Source organism: Micromys minutus (assembly GCF_963924665.1).
Source record: "Micromys minutus genome assembly, chromosome: X".
Classification (NCBI taxonomy): Eukaryota; Metazoa; Chordata; class Mammalia; order Rodentia; family Muridae; genus Micromys; species Micromys minutus.
In genome coordinates, this window is record NC_137970.1 from 49,418,850 (window position 1) to 49,431,376 (window position 12,527).

Here is a 12,527-nt window from a genome sequence, read left to right on the forward strand (position 1 = left end):
GTTTTCTATGAACTCCCTAGGTACCTGGAACTCAGAGACGTAGAAATCTGCCTGTTCCTGTTTAGGAGTGCAGGGGTTAAAGGCATGTGTAAACATACCTGGCCTGACTGAGAACAGGGTCTCCCAATGGAGGAGTTAGAGAAAGGACTGAAGGAGCTGAAGGAGGTTGCAACCCCATAGGAAGAACAACAATATCGACCAACCAGACCCCTTCCGCCAGATCTCCCAGAGACTAAACCACCAACCAACGAACACACATGGAGAGACCCATGGCTCCAGCTGCATATGTAGCAGAGGATGGCCTTGTCGGTCATCAATAGTAGGAGAAGTCCTTAGTCTTGTGAAGCCTCATATCCCCATTGTAGGGGTAGTGAGGAGGGAGTGGATGGAAGGGGGAGCACTCTCATAGAGGCAGGGGGAATGGGGATTGAATAGGGGGCTTCTGGAGGGGAAACTGGGAAAGAGGATAACATTTGAAATGTAAATAAAAATATCCAATAAAAGTTAAAAAAAAATGTAAGGCACCTTCTTACTATGTTTCCTAGGTGTCCTTCATCTGGTTCTGTAGCCCAGGAAAGCCTCCTGCCTTGGTCTCAGGAGGAGCTGGGGCTACAGGCTATGCAACTAGGCCTGGCTAAGATCTTGAACTCTTCAAACTCCTAGGGGGAAAAATGTCAGTATTTCTCCTTGATAGGGATTAGGGTTTGTGCATTGGAGGGACTGGAGTTGTCTTGCATTTGCACGGCTAACAAATTCAAAATCAGACTCCAAATTGGTAGAAAATTTTGCCAGAACATATTTGCTAAGGAGTTAATATCTAGAATATTTAGGAAGTTGGATAACTAACTCTGAAACAGAACAAAGCAAGCAACTTAATTAAAAATTTAGTGAAGGGGCTAAGTAGACATTTCTCAAGTGAAGACAGGTGTGGGGAAGGGTCTCAGCAACAGTTATCACCAGAGAATGACAAACTACATCCACAATCAGCTCTCAGCATGCAAGAAAATGGCCATACAATCCAAAGTATCAGCAAAGCAAAACATTTTACTTCTGCTGAAGGGTCCACAGTTCTGCCAAGTCCAACAGGAAAGCACACCCAGTGGGGCGGGGGTCTGTCCTGGTCTTTATTACTAGGGTAAATAAAGGGTGTCGTTTGCTTTACTATGAGTAGTTACATTCTTTTTTGTTTGTTTTGGTTTTTTCCTCTTTTAAAATTTCCTTTTCTTTTTTTATTTTATTTGTTCTTCTCTCATATAGTACATGCAGATCACAGTTTACCCTTCCCCCTCTCCTAACAGAGTCCTCCCCACATCTTCTCCTCTTTCCCCCCAGATCCAGTCCTCCTCCCTTTCCCTTCAAAAAAGACTATGCCTCCCGGGGATCTCAACCAAACAATGCATAATAAGTTAGGATAAGACTAGTCACAAACCCTTATATTAACGCTGGACCAGGCAACCATGTAGGAGGAAAAGGGTCCTAGAAACAGGTAAAGGAGTCAGAGACACCCCTACTCCCACTCTTAGGGGTCCCACAAGAATACCAGGTTACACTAGTGTAACACGTACAGAGGGCCTAGGTCGAACTCATGCAGGCCCCCAGATTGCTGTCTCTGTGAGCCCGTAGAAGCCCTGCTTAGGGGATTCTGTGGGTCTTTTGTGGAGTCTTTGGTGTACTACTAATCATAAAATCATAATTCTTATGATTAGCCAACACAGAGCAGCACAGTCTCCTGGGAGAAGTAAATAGAGCACATTTTTTGTATTTTTTTGACTTTTCTTTTCTCAGGTAAGTTCTCATTATATCCAGAACTCACTCTGCAGACCAGACTTGCCTCAAACCCAGCGGTCCACCTGCTTTTGTCTCCCAGATGCTGGGATTAAAAGCATGAGTCACAATGTCTGGTTTTAAGCACATATTTTATTTCGAGAAGTGTTGACTCTGGAGGAATTTGAGTTTCTGCCAAGTGGCTTCTTCATAATTAATTTTTACTGGAATTTTGTCTTATTTCACTCTTTGATAGAAAAAAAAAACTTAGTACATTTTGTTTCCAACAATTTCTCCCATTTACAATACATTTTTATTCTTGTCCTAAGATTGAATTACCATTGCCAGACTTGCCTGTTTTGAGGCATTCATCAGTAATCCTATTTTGAGACGATGGCAATGTTTTGTCAGTTACAGCTGGTTTACATAGTCTTTGCACTAACAACCATTGTATGGATGGGGTCACAGGACATCCAACTGTATCCCTAGGACTGGAAGAAGGGATTTCAGGACTGAAATCCCTATCCCTTTTCACTTTCCAAGCCATTGTTTTCTAAGATTCAAAAAATGGGCCATTCAGGAGAATGTTGTTGCAGGGTCTGTTGGGTCTCTCAGATAGTTTGATTAAAAGCCTTAATGGAGATCTGGAGGGCCTGTAACGAGTAGTTTTCATCTTAAATGAAGTCGGTCCTATCAAAGTATAGCTCTGTATTGAGATCTTTCAGGGGGATGACATCTCAAGACAGTCACAGATGAACACCATAGTCATCACCAGGCAAAAGGATATTAGGTTTGATGGTAGTGGGTCTCAAACTAGACTCAAGGGTGGTCCGGGAGTAGGGACTGGTACTAAGTCACATGGGTATTAGATAACCAGAATTCTGGTGGTCCTTGGAAGGCGACCTCAGCTGTGTGAGTCACTGTTGAAAGATCATGGCTTAGAGTTAACGTGTGGGCTCTTTTTCACTAGACTAGCAGTAGCCACCTCAGCCTTTTGACAGGTGGGCCTGTGTAATGTCTTTTGTTTCATGGACAAAGTAGTGAAAAGTGTTTAAAGTCAGTAGACTTTGGTGTTGGACAGAAGGGAAATCAGTCCTATGCAGTCTGCATTATTTGGCAGCAATAGAGCCCCATCTGGCTTGAGAACAGTTTTTTCTACTCCTTTTCAGAGAATGATGGCTTTTGAGTTTTCTAATTATTAGATCATTGGTTGAAAAGACATAAATCATGAAAGTGGAAGGTGTGAACAACCCTCACTCCACCCGAACTCCTGCACAGTCCTAAGGCACTTTCCCCTCTTCTGGGGCTGCTTAGAGCCGGTGGTGAGGAACAGAGGGAGTGACAAGCTTTGGGAACTTTCTCCCAACCTGTATGCACTCCACTTAGATGCCTCCACACAGTAACTTGGACTGACTGAGCAAGAGTCAAGCAACAAAGGAGCACTCGGGGAGTAGGACAGGTGGCGGTTTTTGGTTTCTCTGGGCAACCTGATAGAGCCAAAGGATTCAGGTACCTAACAAGAGAGCACAGGTCTTAAACAGAGGTGGTATGGGGTTGGGTAGTTCTCACAGCAGAGAAATCCACTAGGAAAATAAAGACAAGCAGCGGAATACCAATGTGCATAAAATAAACAATAAAATAATAATAATAAAAAAGACCTGGCAGAATCTATTAGTTCTGTCTCCAGATATGCAGGCGAAACCAGAGAAGCATTCTCTTTTTCTACGGGGAATATGAAATGCTTATTACGTCTCACGAAACAAGAGGACAGATTCTCTTGAGTCTGTACACACATCCTAAATGTCTTGAGCAATGGAAAGGTAAGTAGCAATTGCTCTACACTCAATGTCTTGAAAAATGACATAAAGCTATAAATAGATGGACCTTGAAGCTAAGCCGATCACCTGACTGTTACGGGACCTGCATACTAGTTCTGTTGGCTGTGCCCCTTATCATGGTCTTCAGTTCTCTTCCTTGCAGCAAAGTTATACTCAGGGATGAGAAGCTAATACCTGATTCTATAAAGAATCCCCCAGGAATTTTCTAAATAAATACAATACTTAAGTTCTACCGTAAGGGTATACGTACCAGTCAATACAAATACCTATATAGGTACCATAGGGTCAGTTGTTACAGTAGACTGAACTATGGATACTCATTCCAATACTAAGGTATGGGTGTCATCTCCAGGAGCCAACACACTTGGTTAAAGAAAACAATATCACCTGAGAGACCTGCACCGTAGAAATTTACCCAGACCAGCCCCTCTGGAACACCTTCCAGAAAATTCCACAGGGGACATTTGGAGATGGGGATTCCAGTGTCCCCTTATCCCCTTTGGATACTTGGTACTGTTGACTCTAATGCTTTTCATAGCTGTCACAACTCCTGAGAATTGGAGCCAGGCACAAAAACTATGTTACCCTGCTATACCAGAAATGACAGTATACTGAGCAATTATTTCCTTTGTCTAGTGATTTACAGCCTGTACTTGTAGATGGATCTGAATGACACCTTTAGCCGAGACTTTCTTCTGGATTGTTCTTGGTTCATTACTTGGGCCTAGTGTTCTAAACTCACTTAATTTCTTAAAGAAGTTTCAGGTCAGATCGATGCCATTCAAGAACAACTTTTACCACTTTGTGAGGTTTGGTCCTCTTCTTGACTGACACCCATAGAAGAATTTTGTCCTCTCTCCTACAGAAACAATCTTGTTACCACACCAATAAATCAAAACCAGTTTTGGTCATGGCTCAGAGACTTAAAAGACCAGGCATTAAAAAAAAAAAAAATCTACCAAGTCTCTTTTTCTGGATGGGCTCTTGGTACCTTTCCATTATGGTTCCTCCTCATACTGTTTTTTCTTCTTATCCTTTCTCCTTATCCTCACATTTGTAGGTTTATGTTAAGGTGATACATGATTGGACAGGAGATAGGTGGGGAAAGGTCTTGGAGCAGAAGAGGAGGCGGGAGGCAGAGATTGGGGAAGGAGAGTCCGGGAGGAATGAAGATGGAGGCAGATGTGTACATTTCTCTCGGCACATCTCTAGCTTGATGGAGTTGTTATTATTATTTCTAAGGGTTTCTATGGGTCTATTGATCTCAGAGAAGGGCAGTTTATATCTTTGTCTATTGGTTGTAAGCTTATTGTGTAAGGTTCGTGGAGGAGACTTTAATATGTATGGAGTGATGTTTGTCCTGAGTGGTGGAGAAAAGGAACATGTCACGGTGGTCATATCCACCCGGAGCAGAAGCAGCAGGAGTGGTAGAGTGACCGTGCCTGAGTTCTTAGAGGTGGCATAGAACGCCAAGTTAGAGATCCCCGCAGTGCCAGATGGACCTATGTGGGAGCTAGCACTGGCGCAGGATAAAAGGATAAGCCTCTTTTTAATATTTACCACAACACACACTTACATTTTACTTGTCTTTTCAATTTTTTTCCTGAGGTCCCTCTTGGCTCCCCACAGTGTTGTCTCTCAGTCATCATACAAGATGAAGTCAAAACAATACCTCTCTTAGAATCACTCCAGAGGCACCCCCTCCCCAAAGAAAAACTTGGACCCCATCAACCGTCGGGAAGTAGTCAGAGAGAAAAGTGAGCCCCCTCTCCTTTTTATATAAAGGGTCTAGAATAAAGTACTCCCCACTTCCCAAAAGACCACAAAACTGGGGTTTGCAGAAGAAAGGCAGCTGATCTTGACCTCAGACACCCCGTGGTTATAGAATCAGCAGACAGGGAGATTCAAACACAGCTGTCTAGGGCAAACAGCTAACTTACTCATTCTGCCAGTAATGAAATCTCCCCCTTTACTAGCCTTAGTTATATATAAACACCAGTTTAAAGCATACATGCTGTGTTTTCTTGAAATCTTTGTCACTTAGTGACCGGGTCACTGATCAGGATGTCATTGAAACTTGAGATACCATACCTCTTGTATTAAATAAAGCCTGCTCTACTTGTTTGAGGTTATCTAAATTCTCAACTTTTATTCCTTCCTATCAACTTCATTCTTACCTTTAAGTTTTGTTTCTTTTGGTTTTTTTGTTGTTGTTGTTGTTTGTTTTGTTTTGTTTTTTGAGACAGGGTATCTCTGTGTAACCCTGGCTGTCCTGGAATTCACTCTATAGACTAGGCTATCTTCGAACTCACAGAGGTCTACCTGCCTCTCTGCCTGCTGAGTGTTAGGACAAAAGGTATGAGCCACCACTGCCCAGCTCCTTAAATGCTTCATCCATGATAGCTGTGCTTTTGGTTTGGAATGATTAAATTTATTAAGTATGCAGCAAGCAAGAGTAATAGACTAAAAGAGCAAACAGTAGGATCATCAGGTCCGATGCTTCCAATACCATGCAGAAAGGCGCTCGGGAGCCTTGGTCTTTCCTCCCTCTAGAGTCTAGGTCTTCTTCCCTAATTAGATAGATACCCAGAAATAACTCGACAGTACTTTTTACTAGAGCATGTAAGCAGAAGAAGTGGTTTCATAGCCACAGAATGAAATAGAGGCCAGGTAGTGTTGTGCCTGCCTTTGGTCCCAGCACTTGAGGCAATCTGGTCTACAGAGTGAGCTCCAAGACAACAAGGACTACACAGAAAAACCTTGTCTCCAACATATATATTTATATAAAGAGAGAGAAAGAGAGAACTAGAGTCTGCATGCTCTTCAGGAAAGGGAGAAAGGGTTAAACACACGAGCAAAGCTAGTCTCAACTGAGCTAAATCTACATACTATAAAAACAAGAACCTACCTAGTACTCTTCACAAGCTCAAGCAGAGATCCTAGGTCAAGGCTTTGAGAAGAACAAATTCTCAATGGAAGGAACTGTCTAAGCAATCATGAATTGGATAACCAAAAATACAGAATTTAACTTGTAGTTTTCACTGTAGGCTCCTTTTCATACTATGTGCCAAGTCCTGCATCAACATGTAATTTAATTTTTAGAAAAGTACATAATTGCGTTCAACTGGAAATTCATGTTTTACATACTGAATTATATAGAAAAGAATTTGTGAAACTTCAAGATTTTTTTTAAAGGTGTTGGGTGGTGGTGGCATTACTCAGGGTGCAGAGACAGGCTGATCTCTGTGAATTTGAGACCAGTCTTGCCGACACAGCAAGTTTTAGGACATCCAGAGCTACTCAGAAAAACCCTATCTTGAAACTGCCCCCACCCCAACCCAAAGAGGAAACAAACAAACAAGAAAAAAAAAAAAACAACTGAGTTTTCTGAATGCACTACTAACATGAGATACAGATAGCTGAATGTTAACAATTGCTCAGCTGGACCTAGACAAATATTCATCAAGTTACCCATAGTGGGGTCCCCATTATGGTTACACGTTGCATTCTTCACAATTAACCATTGTGTTGTCTTGAATCTTAAAGAATAGACTTCCTCACCTGCTCTGTTCAGCTTTCCAGTTGCAACTGTCCCCTTGAAGGGACAAAGCACACTCTCTCTAAGCTATCCACGAGGTATGGTCAACAGCTTTTAAAGGTGTCTCTTTTATATATATATATGCACATTAAAAATCAAGGCCTTTTTCTATGAAGGCCCCACTGACCAGAAAATTGCTATGTAGCCAAAGATGGCATTGAATTTGCCATAATCCTGCATTTGTCTCCTGAGTATTAGAATTACAAACAGGAGCTCCCATACCTGCTTCTTAATGATGTTTACCTTTCCCCAGATTCATTCTCTTTCGAAGAGATTCTCCTCACCAACTAAGCATATGCAAGAGTGCCCTTGGAGACTTCTGGAGCGCTTGGCCAGCTATAGAAATGGACAATGCCTGTTCAGTGCCCCTTGGCTCTGCAGATTGCTTAGGAGAAGTTACAAGCAATACTGCCTCCTTGAGCTAGTGGGTCTGTTTCAAACAAGGGTGCAAGTTCTTAGGGAATTTAACAGAGGAGGCCTCACTGACTGAGAAGGTGGTAGACTGGAACTAAAGAGAGGTCACCACTCATAAGTGGGGTCACCTAGAATCACAGGAATGTAGTAGGTAAACACTGAAAGAGAGAGGAGAAAAAAATTAATTCACAGAAAACATAGGTCAAAAAGGAGGGAGTGGAGCCCATTATTCTGTTTTGGGAAGCTACTCCTGAAGGCTCTGGCTCTGCTTAGAAACAGCCAGAAACTTCAGACCTTAAATAAGTAATGAATTAAAAAACTAAGTGCAGCTTCAAGCAGCTTCTTGTCCACAGGTAAAGAAAGAGAACTTTGAACTTTAACTACTGAGTAAACACCAGAGCGAACAAATTCAACAGGCACATCAGGTTACTCATTAGCTTATTAACAAACCACCAAATAAGAAACAGAGGGCACAGTTGATTTGTTTTTTGTTTTTTTGATTTCTATTCCGTGCCATGCTGGGAACTGCGACTGATAGTAGGGTCCCCACCAAGTTTCATTCCGGGCCTTTGCTGGGTTTTGTGTCTTTACAATGTACGTTATAACTCAATTAACACATGTGAAGCTCCTCCAGTTGACAAAAGTCACAGGACTAATAATTACATCTTTGCTCAAATATTTTGTCCTCGGACACTTTTGAAGTATATAGCTATTCTGATGCCTCTCATCTTTAAGTGGTAACTAAATATAATATAAATAAGCATGTGCTTGAAACCCTGACCTTTAGCTCTTTCCTTGACTAAGATTTCCAGAGTTAGAACATTAATGTAGTAGAATGTCTATATGGCACATGAATGTTCTCACATGAATAATAAAAGTTGGCATAAGTCTTTGGCACTTATAAAATGGCTTTCAATCCCAACAGCGGTGAGAGTGAAACAGATCACTGTTTAAGGTCAACCTGTGTAGACAGCAAGTTTCAGGCTAGTCAGGGCTGCAAAGTAAGAAAATGTCTAAGGAGCTAGTGCACCTTTGTGAAGACAAGTAGAGGGGGAGGGGGGAGGGGATAACATTTCAAAAGTAAATACACAGAGTATCTAATAAAAAAAGAAGAAAATGTCTAAAACAGAAAGAAAACCCGGAATCAGTTAAAGCAGGGATTGTAAGAATTAAAAGTTATTAGATAAAATGTAGGTGATAAAGGGGTGATTATCCCACTGCTTCTACTGGGAAAGATCAATGCATCTAATCTTTAAAGTGTACCCATGCATTTCCTGACAAATGTAAATTAAAGGACATCTCTAGTATAACCGTAAGGCTGTTGGAAGGGGAATCTTGATAGATGGGCCCACAGTCTTAATATAGTAATAGCAGTCAATACTATTACCAATCCCATTCATATATAATCAACAATTCTTATGACTCTCAGATGTACCCAGTTTTGTTCAGTGCCCATTTCAACAGCCTTTCAGGCTTCTACCTACTGTCTAGTAAGTCCCAACAACTTTGCACACACACATTATTTTTTATTATATATATATATATATATTATATTCACATACACCTGTGAATGTATATGTGTGTGGACATTCATGTGGATGTGTGTTCTGTGAAGATATGAACAAATATTTATTCACCTGAGATAATTATCCAAGACAAAGTACAGACACCACCAAAGTCCTACGTGCTGAAGCATAGGGTTTTACTGAAGTTACTTACAGGAGTATGGGTGACGGTTTACTTACAGGATCAGGCCCGACTCAAAGGCAGCTGCATCACCAAAGTCCACCCAGCTCATGAAAGCTGGGATGCTAGGGCTCACTGCACCACATGCAAGCTGCTTGACTGGTTAGAGAAGATGAGAGACTGGCTGCTCTGCCTCTTCCAGGCAGTTTGGCTGGTCCAAAAATGTCCCTAAGCAGTCTTTATTACTTATATAAATAAGCGTGGGGAGAGAGGGCCACGGTGCATCTGGGGAGCTTTCAGGGACTTCCTGAGTCTAACGAACCTCCCTTTTGAACTCCTTGAGGCTTAATGAGCTTCCTTCCAAGAAGGAATATATCAATTTGTAGCAATAGCATGTGTATGTGTGTGTGTGGTGTATGTATAATTAAACACAATAGGTTCACATTTTGTTGAATGCAAAGCCAAAATAAGCACAGCTAAGACACAAAAGAGTGGATAAATATTTATTACCTTTATTCAGTAGGCAAAGAAAAAAAGGGACTCATTTCCAATATGATCTCTCTATGGACAAGAGAAGTATACAGATTCAACCCAGGGGGGTCTCAGTCATGAAGAGGTGTACTGATTCCTAAGCATGCTGAGTTTAGGAATACATTCTAGTCTTAGCTCAGTTGAAGATTATAATTTCAAAGGAAAAAACAGTAGATATATTTTTGCTGTGTAGCTCAAAAGTCTCAGAGCATATATCAACGATTCCAGAGATGAACGGAAATGCCTATGGGCATGGGGATCTTGAACCATGAGGCTTTAGCAGAAAATAGAGGGAAGATACTTGAAGGTACATGAAGAGTCTGCCCCTGCTTTGCTTCGTCACTGACATATGTACATTTGTGTGGGTGTCTTCCTCAATGAGCTCCACCTTATCATTATTATTATTGAGTTTTGAGTCTTGGGTCTCTCACTGATTCAGCTAGGCTGGCTGCTGAGCTCCAGGATTCATCCTGTTTTCGTGCTGGGATTAGATAGCTGTCCTTTCCAGGTCAGTGCTGTGGATTCCAATGCAGACATGGATGTGCCGCAGACAGGGTCCCGAGCCACCTTCTTCGTATTTGCATATGAGTTTCATGACATCTGTTCTTCTTCGGCATTAGATTAAGGATGTCTTTGAATGGGATTTATTTGGCACACTGAATATTACACTGTAACATTGTATTCCTCAGGACTGAATCAAACATTCTGTCTAGAGGGAAGAGGGTGGTTCAGAAAACAGAGAAAGTTCAGAAATTAGAAGATTCGTAAAACCCATCCCCCAAATTATAAAAACTGTAAACAACTGCCACTCTCTTCTCTAGAGCCTCAGATTTATTGCCAAAGTTACCTATGAGTTCTGCAGAGCCCAGAGATACTGTCAGTAAGCTGTCACATGTTAACTGTCCCCACCAAAAACTCATTGCACCACAAAGGTAGACTTGGATGGGTTACATTTCTGCTGTTGTTGATGCCCTTCCTGGCATGAACTGATGTGTGCTCATCTCTGCCCAGGAAAAGTGGCAACACATTTTAAGTCCAGTATATTTTAGAAGTTTTTATTTTAGTGGTGAATTATCCTCCAGTCTCACTCTACCATGTGCATATGTGTCCTAAATGAATTGTATACCTCCTTTAACCCAAGATCTTTTGGAAAACAGGTGAAATGCCTGGCACTTTCGTTTTAGGTTTTCCAAACATGTTACCTCTCTACTATCTCCCAAAAAGGATATAGACCAGGGCTACCATGACGAGTCAACACACAAGTGGCTTTTATCTTTTATTGCTTATTTTGTGCAGACTTTCTCTCTCTCTCTCTCTCTCTCTCTCTCTCTCTCTCCCTCCCTCCAAAGTTTTATTCTAAGGCAGGATCTCACAGATCCAAGGCACACACATTGTGTGTGCAGCCAAGAATGAACATGAACTGATGCTCCTCCTACCCCCTTCTCAGTTCTGCTATAGGCTCACATCACCACATCCAGGTTTCACATTGCTATGGATGGAATCCAGGACTTTATGCATGCTAGTCTTCTGCTAGCTGAGCTATATGCCCAGTCCTCAAAAGCATTCTCTTTATTTCTATTTAGTTCCAGATGTAGAGGAGGACTGGGGGTTGACTAAATACTTGCTTCCACTGGAGGCAGAGGCTCAGGAATAAGTACTGATGCTAATGATAAGTATAGGAGGGGTGCACAGCGACGTTTGGGGCTTCACAGAGATGAAACCTTGAGCCTTCTCTGGAAGAGAGCCTGCAGAACACTGTGTTGACAGCCTAAATTATTAGAGCCAGCAGAAGACAGGAGCTTCCAGTTGGCAGTCAGACATCCACCCCCACCGCGCCAACCACTAGTTTCTGCAATCCAAAGTGGGAACAGATGTGAAAATACAGCTTTCAGCTCTTCTCTCTCCTCCCACACTTCCTTCTCTTGCAACAAAGAGGAGGGAGGTGGGAGGAGGGAGGAGAGGGGACATACAGTGGCCTGGATTGAAAGCCCTCTCTGTTTTTTCACTTCCTGGGCTGACAGCCATTCTTCTCAATGGACCTTATTCTACACTACATTTTACACACACACACACACACACACACACACACACACACACACACACACACACACACACACAGGCCTGCCTGAGCTTATACAAGCAGCTTTTTTAGCAGCCCAGCTGCAATCTGCCTCCAAATGTAGCTCTCTGCCAACCAGCTTTCTTCAGTGCAGGACTCCTAGATGCTCTTCTGAAGACTTTAGACTCCAACTGAACCAGCAGCTGAGGGCTTCCGAGACCTGCTATAGACACCACACTGCATGCCCCTATCTTGAGTTTCCACTGTTCCTGCTGTGACTTAGCCCTTATTTCAAGCAGGGAGTTCATTCTTGCTTTATGGATTCTATCATTTGTACCAGAGATTTGCTTCCACCTGGTAACTTCTTCCTGCCCTGAAACTCACTGTTAATAAACCTTGAATAAACGTTGCTAGTCCCTGATCAGGACCCTATATTGAAACTCTAGCCCTTCCCCATTATTGCCCACTATGACACTCATCCTAATAGGCAGGGCCAAGAGAGTTTCTAAAGATAAAATAGCCTTGTATGGACAAACAACTCCAGGAGGGAGGAACTTCAGGCTTGCAAATGCTATGGACGCAGTAGTTGTACTCTCTGAACCTCCTATAGAAACTCAAGTATACCTTGCTCTTTTGA

General features: G+C 42.2%; 1 long non-coding RNA gene across 1 annotated transcript in view; it reads left to right on the forward strand.

The window, feature by feature from the left end:
* Positions 1 to 12,527, forward strand: part of LOC308416014 — a 59,488-nt gene that overhangs the window by 38,561 nt on the left and 8,400 nt on the right. The window lies entirely within an intron of this gene.